The following is a 14275-nucleotide window of genomic DNA, read 5'->3' as shown; positions in this document are numbered from 1 at the left end:
ACAAATATATACACTTTTAAATATAATCAAATATCTCTGCAGACAACCTGGTTGTATGGATGGACTACAAAGCGATCGGTCCATTAATAATGACGCATTTCCTCTTTGCCCCACTGTAGGATTACCCCCCACCACCACCACCCCACCCCCACCCATTTACACACACACACACACACACACACACACACACACAACACACACACACACACACACAGTGCCGCTGCTCGCACACTGTCCAGCCACTTGGAAATTTCCCCTCAACGCGGAGGAACCCGTACTGCTGAGGAGCGGGGACTGCCGGCTAATGTGCATCTTCTCGGGGCTGACTTGCTTGAAATGCCCCAGTAGTGGATCTGAAGGTAGGTGGTGTGTTTTTTTTTTTTTTTTAACACTGTAATCGGATTATTCTTCTGCCCCATCTCGCCCACAGCAGCAGACGTGAGCAATTGTCTGACCTTCTCTCCGACCAAAAAGCTTTAGAATAAAAAAAAAAAAAAGATCTGCACGCTGTATATGTGTGTGTGTGTGTGTGTGTGTGTGTGTGTGTGTGTGTGTGTGTGTGTGTGTGTGTGTGTGCGGGAGCCCAGCATGAGTCCCAGCCCGCAGGATGGGAGCCTCTCCGAGACCGCTTCACGCGTCTCGGGTCCTCCGGCTGTTGAATGGGTCTCTGCTTATGGAGCCTTGAGTTGTGCGTTCACAGGCTGCGATGCTCATTTGAATCAACTAAACTTGTGGTGCCTTCAATTGTCGACTTATACACGGGCATTGGTTTGTGGTTTTGGGCGACTTTACAGACCACGGGGGGGGTTCTGCAAAAAGGGGTGGTGGGGGTGGGGGGTTAACCGGTGAGGATTTCTTTTCTTTTTTTTTTTGGCAACGCCGTTGTTGTAAAAAGCCGCAGGATTCAGCGCATGGACATCGGGAGGGTCCGTGTCTGTCGGGCTGTGCAGAGTCAAAGAGGCATGGGGAGTTCACGGACCAGCCCTCCGCCATGTTAAGTCCCCATGTCATTCAAGCTGCCTCTAATGCCACAGGGGAATTGTTGTCCAACTTTTGGTTATTATTTTTGTTTTTTTTCTTCCAATAATACATATCGTGTATTAGAGAATGACCATGGCTGACACGCGCATTAAAGGGCGGCCACCTGTGTAAAGCGCGTGGCTGGTGCGTTAAAGGAAAGGGGGAAAATGCACACACTATAGCTTCCACCACACCGTTACATATCCTATACCTCTGCTGGGAAACCTCTATGTTATCAGCCCCTGGGCGTTTTTTCCCCAGCATGTCTTCCACCGCTGGTTGCCACGGATAAGAGCACAATGAGAGCAGAGCAGCATGGGAGAAAAATAAAATAATGTATGGCTTCTCTGCAGCAGCTATTCTTCCAGGTTTTTATTGAATTGGATTGTGGGGATGGCTGCCTGTGTTTGCTCTGCTGCCACACCCCTTCATAGAAAGACAAGGCTCTGATTAGCCTGCCATTCAACATGCTGTATCTGTTGTTGTTAATGCAGGGGAAATCTCATGATATATATATTTTTTGTTGTTGTTGTATGTGTGCTCCTATTTGGCAGGGAATTGAGTTGAACGATCACTTGTTTATGTGCCGAGTTTTATGCTCAAGGATCAATAATACTCTCCAAGAGGCATTGCATTTCAGCAAGGCGAGAGCCCCCTGTGTGGGACTGTGAGCCGGCTAGGTGACAGGTCATATGAGATGGGTCCACTGGTGATGAAGCAAGAGATGTTGTTTGATGTGCATGTGAGTTTCTTTGGCAGTTTAATGGGGCAAAAGTAAATTGTCCCCTGAAACCTACCATCGGACACACACACATACACATACACACACACACACACTCCATTCCCCACTCCCCCCCCCCCCCCTTTGGCTGCATAGACCTTGGCTTGTCAGAAAAAGACACATGCCCTTATAGGCTGCAGGCGGCTCCAGTGTGTGTGTGTGTGTGTGTGTGTGTGTGTGTGTGTGTGTGTGTGTAATGCCTCAGGAACGAGCGCTCTCCTCTGACTGGTTATGTTACACATCCTCTAGGTATGTCTTAACACCCGTCTGTGTGTTGGGGTCCGTTTTGGATGTTAGGACAAAATTTCTTGTGGGAATGTTTGGCAGTTATTGAATTGATTTTACTCCAAAAATCTATAGTTAATAAAGGTGTGAAGAAAATTGCAGAAGCGCGAGAATGTCATCCCATCCCTTCAAGTTGCCCTATGTTAAAATTTGTCCTTTTCAAAATGGCAGCTCTCGTCTAATGAGCCGGGCCCCTGTTCTTCTCCACCGCTCAGTTGTGCTTCTGTTTCATCTCTGTGAAAATGTCATTTTCTCAAGCCTCATAGATAACTGTTACCATCAGCTGCTGCTGCTTAGTATGCGGCTCCGCCACCAGCGACGGCGCCAATAATTTATTAGACTGACCAAACTCTATCTGGCCTTCCTGACATAAAAGCAGCAATCAAAAGCTTTTCCATTATATTATCTACTCCACTGACCTTTTGGAGAGTGTGTTTATGGCGCCCATTATGCTAATGGTGGTTTGAAACCAATCTTCTTGAAGCAGAGTGATCAACAATTACACTCTTTACTGGTAGCTGTTAAGTTATTTAGTGCTGAAGTCCGTGGAAGTAAAGTAGAGGCCGTGTGAATATTCAGCAAATGATACCTGAGTCTGGACAAAGCTCAAAGCTACTATCTTTTTGCATCAATGGAAGAACTTCAAATCAATCTGTAAGTAACTGTTCCAGAATAACCTACAGCCCTTTGCCCGGTTGCCATTTAAACATCTAACATGAAACACAAACAGTTTACTGATTTCCAAAGTCCTGTAGCTTGCTCTATAGCCTTGGTCTACTTCCGATGGCCATGTGCTGCTGGCTCATAAAAAAACCTTCAAGCCCAATCTCATCCGGAAGTGGAGGGGTTACTCATCAACAGCACATGGCTAATTTATTGATCGGTCCCTTTGTTCTGCATGAAAACAGGCCTTGGCTGTCAACAGTGACCACAGAGAGGAAGTAATAAGCAACCCGTAATGACACTTTAATCTTCAGAGGGAGCCACCCGTTTGCTGCTCAGCCAGGTAGCTCTGCTGCGTACAGGAAGTGTCAATCAGACCGTCAGCAAGCACGTAACATATTATCTGTAAGAGACCGTAAGTGCTGGTGGAAGAGAAAGGAAACGCTAAGCTTGTGATCTGCGCGCCTTTCTATGCAAAAAGTGTGATGGAAAAGGCTTTTTTTCAGAAAGTTGGAAGTAAGTTGGAGCGTAGGGGACACAATTTAAGCTTTACAGAGAAGAGTCTGGTTAAATTACATCTCTGACTATCAGCATCCCTTGACACTTGTTCCACAGTTGTTCTGAAATAAACATAATATGCTGTTAATGCAGCAGTAAACGGCTGAAGCACCAGTGTCTGCTCTGCTTGTTTCTCAGTGCAGCTCCCAGTTGGTCACCTGGAACTCATTCTTTGTTTTTTATGGATCTCAGAGCCCCGAAACAAATGTTTGGAAGTGGTTGCCAGGTTTGTAACTAGGCATCAGCTGCCAAATTGGCAACCAAAGAGCAAATGTAATTGCCATGGGTTAGTATATTTGACTGATAATGGTTGTATGTAATTAAACAAAGTCGATCCTTTTGAACATGTTTGTCAGGTATTGTACATTTATTGGCAAGGTATGTTTTAAAAGGATGAATGATGACCTCATGCAAGTGTGACCACATCTGTAGTGTGTCAGAATGGATCTGCTCATGATTTTCAGTTGAAGATTGAAATAAAAGGTTTTCTTTAATCGTGAGAATGTAGTGAACAGTTTAAGCCAGGCTTGCCTGATTTGCAGCTTTAATATTTCAACTCATAATGCCTATTAGCTTTGGATTTCTGGCACATCATCATCCTCCATTCTCCTCTTTAGAAACCTTTTTTTTGTGACTAACCTTGTCCATCTATGATGTGCCGCTTGAATGAGCAAACTTGCCTGCTCAATGATGAAGTATATGCCATGCAGGGTTGGAATCTTGTTATAATTGAGTGCTGAAATTGTATTTCCATTATGTGGCATGGATTCTTCTGTGATACTGATGTGTTGTCATTTTGTCTTTTACCCCATACTTTCCTCGCCCTTGGTCATGCTGTAAAAAATGTGATTATAATTTATACTATGAATAAGGAAACCATTGCTGTTCATCCCTCGATGCACAATTGTACTACTTCATGAACTCAAGCCCCTTTTTTCATACTATTTGCTTATGGCTGCATTTCTGCAATAGCCAGTCGATGTATTTACATTCTGTAAATTTATTTTACATTCTGTAAATACATTTCTATAGGCCTGCCGTAGTTTTCAATGTGGGTGGCAGAGTCCTCGATTAAGGCTCTGATTTTCAGTTGCCTACCTACACATACCTACAATGTAAATGTGTTTGGTTGAACTGTTGATTATCTGCTGTTTTTGTGACAGAGTAGCTGCTGTAGTATTAAGCAGCACTTGCAGTTACTACGGTAACCACACTTGTTGCCAAATCAGCCATGACTGAAATCTTAAAGGAGGTGTACTTAACATTGTGAAGATTAATATAGCAGCAAACAGCTAATTTCTGTTTAAAGGTACAATGGAATAATGTCTACCTGAGCAGAGAATGAACAATCTCCCTCTGTGTGCATGTTAGTGCATGTTAGCGTGCCCCACTGGTTGGCTCACGGCCGCTGCGCTGCACTGCTCTCGAGTGACGACCGTGTCAGCGCAGAAGCGTTGCACTCATCCCTCCATTTCCCTCCTCAGATAAACGCTGTTAACACAGTTATCACCTTTAGCTCGCTGACGACATTTTGAGAGATGATCAAAATGCTCCCAATCCCAGATCTTGCACCTTTTTAAGGAGTATAACTTTAATGTTTCCTACTACAGTTGAGTGGCAGTATTTCTAACTAACTGCAGTTTGCATAGTTTAATGCCTTACAAATTGCTCTGTTGAGGTGATGTGCTTAATGCGTGGAGTTTTGCAGTGTTTGGGGGGGGGGGGTGTAATAGAAAGGTCTGAATGGAGGCGGAGAGTGTCTGTCCTAGTTCAAGTTAACAATATCACAGAATTTCACACTTGGTTGTGACAAAACCGAAGCATGCGTAACCTTAAACGGTCAAACCACAAGATTCCAAGCAGGGCTTCCTGTGAGAAAGTGGGCCCCTGTGCTTGACCCTTCCATATGTAGAGTGTTTTTTTTTAAAGTTTCAGACAGAAAACACGTTGAATCCCTTTTTACATGTTGCTTTTTCCAAGCCCCAAACTAATATAAGAAGGAAGGGTTATAAATAAAAAAAGACAGCTGGTTGACAAAGCATTCAATAGTCACAGCTTTGAGCCAAACTTTATTTATGTAAAGGTCAAAACTGAAATGCAACAATGATAGCAAATATATATGACAGGGAGTTGGTTTTAAAGATTGTAGACATTTATGATGAGATTCTTTCCATCCCCCCCATAAGCAGAGAAGCATGCAACCAAGGTCTTTTTTTTTTTTTTAATGGTAATGTTGTGAAGTGTATCTTCTGAAGGCTGGTCATTGTTGGATGGATGCAGTAGAGGCTGTCTTTTTGGCACATCCCATCTTCTTTCTGTTTTTTCACCACCTCCCACGGAGTTCTGGTAATTCTGCACCGTCCAATGTACATTGCATCACAAATGTATGACAGTACAGTGGTCGCCTGCCAGTAAAACCGAGAACTATTTCTGCCTTTGCTAATTGATTGGTTTTAAATACTCTGTATGACTCAAGGATAGGAAATGTTGGCTGTGTTTTTTTGGGTCTATAATTAAACATGGAGTGCATTTCAGGAGGAGCAGTCCGTCTGAGCAACCAGAGCCCTGAAGCGGTCTGCATATGTGGTTCTGTGTGTGCGCCGTGACGTTAGTCAGTGGACCCCCCCATCTGGTTTAGAAACACAACATTTTGGTCCTGCTGAGAAGTCTGGAGCAGCAGGAACCAGTTTGGTTGTCATAGTGATTAGGGATGAAATCTCGTGCTGCCTACTACTTAGTAGGCATTTTGGAGGGAGTTTTTCATTTGAACTGTTACCGCAGTAGAAGAGCATGACAAATTTTCATGACCACGTTATGTTCATCTATTGTAATGGATGGATTTTGGTGGACAATCTTGCACATTGTTTAATAGTGGTAGTATGTAGCTTGTACAAAACCAAATCAACTTTGTCATTTGGCGTTTGGGGACTTAGAAGCTGAGAATTCACCATTTTGCCAAACTGACTTGTTGACGGCTTCACACCTGAATGATCAACGCTTCCATTTTTAATTCAGTGTTTGTCTGTTTGTGCTAAAATGTCCCGATCAGCACTTCAAAACATCATGTTCTTTAGGTAAAATACACACATCATGCTTATGTGTTTCAAGAGGACTTAAGAGTTGTCTCTGTTGTACCATGATATGTATCTGTTAGATTGTCAAGCTCAAGAAGTTAACACCAGGTTAAATATGATATGAAACTTGAAAGACCCCTGTGGTGAATGGTGAAGTCCTCCAGGTTATGTTTGGACCTTTTTGAAATGAATACCAGCTATTTCTGAGCTAAGTCTTTATTAGCTTCCCAGAACTGTTCCTTGTGGGATCTGTAATAGCTGGATCTGTGTTGACTTTGTCGATATCTTTTTCCTTGCTATTATTCTAATATTGCACCAGTGTGATAAAATTCCCTTTTGTGGTGTGGATTTTGTTTACCTTTGATGAAAGATTTGTAAATGATGAAACTGTCTATTGTTATGTATTTTTCCTGGGACACCACTGTAAAATGTGGCTTTGGTTAGTTGTGATCTGAGCTTACTCTTTACTTAATTTCATAGAGAAGTCAGGACATGAAGTTACAAAAACACTCGTTTGGCCAAATCCAGGTTCATTTCAAAACCCCAGTTTATAATTTCAATATTTTGAAAGTGAGAGTGTACCGTCATCTAGGCCCCTGGCTGAAAGTGGATCTGCTCTGAAATGTGTTTCAGGTTGCAGCTGAGCTCTTCAGCTATTACTGGAGTGCATCTCTGGCAGAAATCCCGGCTGCCATGGTTGCCACCTCAAGGCTCATGCCTCCTAGTCACCAGGGCAGAAATGTAACCTAATCAGGTGTCTGCTGCTCCCAGTACATGAGCACACCGCACTGCGAACAGAGTGTAGGCTGGCTGCTTTGTACGACACATTGTGAGGCCAAGCACCCTCATGCACTATTTTACTATATGAGACGCTGTCATTTCACATTTCACTTGGATTCCTTATTAAAACTTGCGTTACTTTGAGCAATACAATTTTTTTTTCTCCTTCTGATTGGGGGGCTTTTGATCTTGCTAAAATAACCAGGAGATGCAGTAGTTGCCTAAACATTACAGAAGCATGCCCATTGCATAGGAATTGCATTAATTTTGCCTCCCCAGACCAAGTCAGAGAGTCTGCAGCTTTTGAAATGAACAGTGTAACATCTTCTCCACAACAAGTGCTCCAGAGCTCCAGAGTGCTTTATCTGTATTCACTCTGTGGTCTACTTGATGACAAATGCTACTTGTTGTGGTTATTTTTGGTATCTTATCCGAAGCGTGTTTGCATGCGTCACTCCAAGTGCTGCAGATGAGTCTGAAAACATTGCCTATTTGTACAAAAAGTGTGTTGTCTATGCTCATATCTATACTGTAGATAGTGTGAGAGGAGGAAAAAAAGGCTTGGCATTTGAACAAGACAGGATATCAATTGGATCTGCAAGCAAATTTTAAAACAAGGGGATAGGCGGATGCAGCGTTGATGATTCTGCCAATAAAAACTTAAACCCCATCCATGCAAGCAAGCGTGATTGCATCTACGTTTGCTCTGTTGCTTTGAAGATCACTCAGCAGTTGGGTGAAACTGTATCTATTACGTCATGAACAAATGGTGTTCTCATTACTCAACATGTTGGTGTTTTTGTTGACAAATCTCAACATTTGATATCACCTATCAAAGTATTTTCCCCCATCCCTGTGACGCAGTGGTTTGTGAAAATAATCCTGTGCTGGAATTCCCCAGGAAGTGACTGTGGAGCTTCGTTGAGCATGGCTAATTGAGCATTCTGGAGGTGCTGGAAATGTATCCTACCCTTTGCCTCCTCCTCAGCCCTCCTCGCAGGCCTGGGGCATCTATTCTTGGTTTTCTCATAGGGATAAATTCTTGCGAGAAATGTTTGGTAGCTGTTGCATGGAGAGTGACCCCTCTGTATAAGGCCACGCTGCTGGCAGAGGGGCTGAAATGTTCCCAGTGTTGCAGGATAGAAAGGAAAAATGTATTATGGATATGTGAGTGTGAGGAACAGATTGTTGGAATTCAGGGTATTTGGCGGAATGTACGCTGGGAGAAATTGTCCATCAGTCAATTAAAAAAAAAAAAAAAAAAAAAAAAAAAAAAAGGAACTTGGTCAATCATTTATCCCAAGAAATGCCAAATGAGATGTTAAACAACCAGCTACCACACCCCAAAATGTTTTAGACAGTTTAGAGTTTTAATGTCAAATGACCATGGAGTCAAATAACATAAGTTAGTAATGCAACTTGTCACGATTCTTCAAATACATTATTACATTTTTCAATTCTATTTTAACGTCACAATTAGATTTTTCTTTTTTTACTTTTTTTGTTTAATCACTGATCACTATGCTATCGTTAGACCATTGAGTCTTGATACGTAAAGATTTCCATAGGTCGCTGCGGTCTTTAAATCTTCTGCAGCCTTCTAACTGTAGTTTTTCTTTTGTTCGTTGACTCATGTAGAAGATAACAAATCTTTTTTTTTTTTCCCACCTTTTGCCTTTTTTTATGCTTTATACCATTCTTTTTTTGTTGAGATAAACATTGAGTTCTCTCTTTGTGTAATACATGGTATTAGGGTGCAAAGTGCATGTTGACCAATATAGCACCATCACACATAGTGACACTTGACCACAAGCAGTTTAAAAAGGATTTAACACACACGTTGAACGGGCAGGGTGAGCCTCGTCTATCATGTTTCCTGTGATACTATTTGGAAATAATCATAGTCATAGTGTAGTTGTAGACCCACTACAAGAAAATGTGATTTGTCAGTTTACTTTTCTTGATGTGTGACACTCTACTTTTTGTTAAATAATTTTTTTTAGATACATTTTGTGTTGGAAGTGTCTCACTTTGCAGCCCTCTCAAACATATCCAACCAGGATGGCCTCAGAAATAGCACTTAAAGTGGCTCTCAATATACAAGTGTTACACAATCATACTTTCGCTGCTCCTTGCCCTTGGCCGGAATCTCTCCGTCTGGAAGAGACTTGCATGCACTTCCCACCTCCCTGCAAGCCTCTGATGTCGCTTGTGGAGGTTGAAGAGTTTGAATAGAGCTATATAAGGGAAACCATTCTTTGTTTATTAGTTAAGGGAGAGTACACGAGAGTGCTGCCAGGCCTCTCGGAGTAGAAAACGGGGACAGAAAGAAGAAGACGAAACACCACTCAAACATAGTGTACTCTGCCATGTAGAGCTGTAAACACTGCTCCTTTTTTTTAGGGCGGCGTTGTGAGTGTGACAGCTGGCTTACATTACATGTGGAAAGCTCAGTGTTAATCAAGGGGCTGAAAATAGACTTTTATCTATGCGCTGTGCTATGGGCAGTGTGCGCTAATGCAACTAACCTCAAGGATACAGTGGTTACATTAGCTGCCTGATTTTGTCCGGTCTGTAGATTTATGAGCAGTGGAGGCTGTTGGAGAGAGGTCACACACCTGCTGATATTGATATTGTAGTAAAGCAATAGTAGTAGGTGGGTCTTGGTTGTATTTTCAGTGTACTTTAGGTAATGAAACCTACAAACAAGGCCTGCTAACAAAACATTTAATGAGTTATATTTGGGGTTTTTTCACTGCTTCTTCACATGGAAAAAGAAATTGATCTGATAAGACATTGGAGCCTCTCAGTTAAGATGGTTGCTGTAGTGTTTACCGTTGCGGGTTGTTTCTTGCAGGTGCCAGCTGTCAGATGGCTGTTAAGTTGTTCAAGGGGCTACCTGTGTGTTTGGCTTTTTATAACCCATTTATAAACGGTATTAAATGTCAAGGTGTCTCTAGAGACATGTCTCCGATGGATTTGATGTGAAGGTGGTGAGGAGATCGTTGGTTTTATTAGCTTCTTTTACCATGGGGCTAAATCTGTCCACGGTCTCTCCACATGTGAAAACTTAAATGATGCCATCTGTCTATGGAAAATACATTATACGAACTCATTAACAAGGCTTAGGTTTATTACAGTTTTCGTTTGGGTGGTGGACGGCAATTGTGGCGGTGGTGCTAAGTCATAATTTCCAATGCTCAGACTCAGTTGCTGTTTTTGTATAATTAGCATGGCTGCACAGTTTGCTACTGCATTAGACTGTTCATTGAATGCACTCTGCGTGAACTGCATGCTGTTGAGCAAGGCCTTACCTTCAACCTGTTGGTGTTTTTCTTTGTTAAGGATTAATGAAAAGCCTGGGATTTGATGCTTCATTATTACTTATTCGCTTATTTTCCAAGGCCGCTGTCTGCAAACCTTTGCATAATCAGTTCTGTCCCAGTTTGAATTTAATTGCGATAATCCAATATCAGTCTTTTCTGCTGTGCCAATTTATAATAAGATTGTTTATTGTAATCTTCTGAAGTTAAAGTTGGTGCGCAGTGTTTCATATCTACGTGTCTATGGGGAGCTTGTTCTCCAGCTGGCTAAGAGACAAGTGCTGCATTGTCAGATTCCTCTCTTCAGAAAGATTCAGGCTTTTTTTGTCTTTTGGACTCGGGGTAGAATGCCAGCCTTGTGTTCAGCTGGGTTACTTATCTCCCTGGTGCAGTGCACACCCTCGGGGAAATTACTAGGGAGGGCATCCCCGCCCACCCCTTCCACCTCCTCGACAGCATGATTGAATGCTGTCTCTCCTTTTTTGAGGACTGAGTTCCCGGTTTGTTACTTAAAGTCAGGCATCCTTTTAATGTGCTACAAGATTATCTGCGTTTGTAAGGCTGGTAGGCAAACGCCAGGTGGGAAATTCATCGCTGGCTGCTCTTCAGGGAATGTTCATGCAGAGACTCAGTGTTGATTCTGAATCGCCAACATGCGTTGGTAGGATGGTGGATTTAAATGCCATTTGCAAGTGGCAGATGGGAAATGGGATTTTTTTTGTTTTTGATCTATTTTCCCTGATGTCAAGTGCAGCTTGTTCCCTGATTGGAGTTCTGTTAGCTGTGCTTCAAAGCCTTTTACTTTCATGCAGCTGTGGGAGCGGACCTGAGCAACCTTGCATCCCCCTGTGCTTTTGACTGCCACACATTCCACAACTTCCCTTGACCCCACAGAGCCGTTTTAAAGCAGGCCACGCTTTGAAGAAACACACACACACACACACACACACACACACACACACACACACACACACACACACACACACACACACACACACACACACACACACACACACACTTGCTTTATGTTTGTATGACTGTAGATGCAGAGGTGGCACTTGACATGTTGTGCTTATGGGGTGTTAAGAGGCAGGTTTACAGATGTCAAAGGTGAGACTTGGATAAGAAGATCGATATCTGACCATTCAATGCGGCTTTAATGAACATTTCTTTATTCATTATAGATCACAGCACTACTTAAATGTGAAGGGGGGTTTCTCATCTGAACCCCACAGCTGTATTTGGTCTTTCAGGTCTAAAAATGTAAATTTTTGCTCTTTGGGCGGCCTTTCAGGCATTTGTTGGGATTAAGTCCCCCCCCCCTTAGACATATAATTCTTTAGAAGTTAGGTTCATCATCTTCACTGTAGTAATCCCAGCATTCTGCAGCTTGCGATGAATTCCTAGTGCTGTCCTCTTCTCCCCCCCCCCCGTCCCTGCCTTTGGTGCGGTTGTGGTATTTCTGCTGAAAGATAAGCCGTCCTGGAATCAGCCCCAATCTGCTGACATAGCAAGAAACAGTAGCAGACACCCCCCCCCAACCTCAGCCTCAGCTCAATCCACCAAGTGTTCCATCTTTATCCCACTCACTTTTTTTCTGCCACCCCAAACCTACTCCTCTCTTAGTTTCTCTCACCACTATCTCTCTTTCACCACCCTGCAAGTTCTCCCTTCAACCCCTTGGGCGAGCAAACATGTCAACACCTCAGCTGCAACCCAGTCGCACGGATGAAATGACACAGGTTGCCTTCACTTCGGGCTGTAAATCAGCACACACACATCTGGTAAATGGATGGAGGGTGGTACATTGATGGACAGATTATACACACTACCTGCTTGACATTTTGAATTTGTCTCATCGCGTTCGTCTGGGTATTTTGAAAATGGACTTCTCGTGTGTGATTTGTGATGACAGGAAATAGGTCCCATGACCTTTATTTAGCTGGAGTTTAGAGTCTCTGTCCCTTGCTTGCTGGGACACATCATCAGAAATAAATGCTTGAGCTTGTTTATGTGCGGTTCAAATGGCTTAGTACCATGAAATAGGAGGAAAATCCACCTAATGAGTATTTTCACACATTTTCTCACACTGTGAGTACTGTGACTTACATTTTGTTTCTCTCAAACACACATAAGTAGGCTAAATTAAATGATTACACTAATGATAATGACATTTTACCAGTAAAAAGTATGCAAAATTAACCTGTTCGAAGTCAATCAAATGTCCAACAAATAGCTGATTTCAGGTTTCCATAAATACAAAATGTGTTTTGGTTAAATGATTCATGTGAGAGGAGTCTGATTTGAATCAAAATAAATGCATTCATGTTTTAGGCTACAAGCTGAGGAGGGGTCAAGCAGTTTCACAGTAGGGAATTCTTCTGCAGATATATTGGTTTGACACAAAACAACATACAAGAACCTGTTGAACATGAATTTGACAACATGCATTATGGTCGCACAAATTAGGCATTTTGATTCTTGAGTAGAGACTACGATGGGGCATCTACTGATTGGCTCCTTCACTGAGGATCTGCACTTTTTCCACACAGTTTATTTAGATTCAAAGTAAAGTAATCTACCATTTAACATTAGCTGCAACCATGACATATTTTGCGTGTGTGTGCGTGCGTGCGTGTGTGTGTGTATTCCCAAGCATTCCCAAGGCATGTGTGCCTGCCATTGCCATTTGACTCCCCAAACAATGCAGAGTATTTAATGTGTATGAGGCGAATAGGGAGCGGCTCCTGCCTGCTCCTAACAATAGCATTGACAAGCAAAGGGGGCCAGGCTTTCACTTTGCAGACAGCAAGGAAAAAAAAAAAAAAAAGAAGCTTGGAGTCGCCGGATTGTTCTCTTACAATAGGCAGCCGCAGCCCTCTAGGGCAGGTTACCTCCTGTGTCATGTTTTTCTTCTTCTTCTCTGGTGTCCCCGAGCCTCTGCCCAGCCACCAGCCGGCTTTTAATTGGTTTTTCTGCCTAACAGTTGGCTTACCTGCCTGGAATTGTTATCACGTCAACTTTCCCTGGAATGGCAGTTGACTTTCCAAAAGGGTTAAGAAAGTGTCACACTTTAAAAGAAAGAAAAGGCACTAAGAAACCTTGCTAATGGAAAAGATAAGGAATGGCAGAGCAAGTGCTTATCCTAATTAGAATGTATGTCAATCCATATAGCTGTTGACTAAATTGGGTTTTGGAGGCCAAAGCGGCTGGCGCTACAGTAGCAGACAGTTGAACGTCTGCTCGCAGCTGTCCACCCAATGAGCGGATTAGAGGACTCTCATATCTCTGCAGATGAGATGCAAAAGGAGATTAGGTTGGTAGCTCATGAAGAGGGCCGGCCACTCCTAATCTGCAGGACCGCCAGGGTGAGTCTGGGCTTTGATGATTTATTGTGTCTTGTACATTGCTCACCACTGTGACTGCCTATGCGTTTTTCTATGGCTCGTTTGTTTGGATGACTTTAAAAGTGAAGACATCAGCAGCCCATGTGTGACTTCCAGCATTAGAGGCAACACGTTGGGTTGTAAAATGTGGCTAAAATGTGCAGAATAGTTCCATCTAATCAACTCATTTACAGATTGTTCTACTTTAAAATAACTTGTGCAGCATTGTCATTAGCTGTGAAGCCATTTTTTGTCATGCAGCACTCTTTTCTTTGTTGTTGGGCCTATATCAGCAGTAGTGGGGTATATAAAGCCATTGCGGCTTAACTGCGTTCCACAGTAACATAATTAGCACGTAGAGACCCAATTGACAATGTACAGTAGGAACATTGAAGCCAACTTGAT

General features: G+C 42.7%; 1 protein-coding gene across 1 annotated transcript in view; it reads left to right on the top strand.

Moving 5' to 3' along the window:
- Positions 1 to 222: 222 nt before the first annotated feature.
- tln2a (talin 2a) overlaps positions 223 to 14275 on the top strand; it is an 85978-nt gene continuing 71925 nt past the window's right edge. Inside the window, exon 1 of the mRNA XM_054607873.1 lies at positions 223 to 359. The gene's annotated coding sequence lies outside the window, so the exon portion shown is untranslated. The remainder of the gene's footprint in view (positions 360 to 14275) is intronic.

Source organism: Anoplopoma fimbria, chromosome 2 (genome assembly GCF_027596085.1).
Source record: "Anoplopoma fimbria isolate UVic2021 breed Golden Eagle Sablefish chromosome 2, Afim_UVic_2022, whole genome shotgun sequence".
NCBI lineage: Eukaryota > Metazoa > Chordata > Actinopteri > Perciformes > Anoplopomatidae > Anoplopoma > Anoplopoma fimbria.
This window is presented reverse-complemented; position numbering and strand designations above follow the sequence as displayed.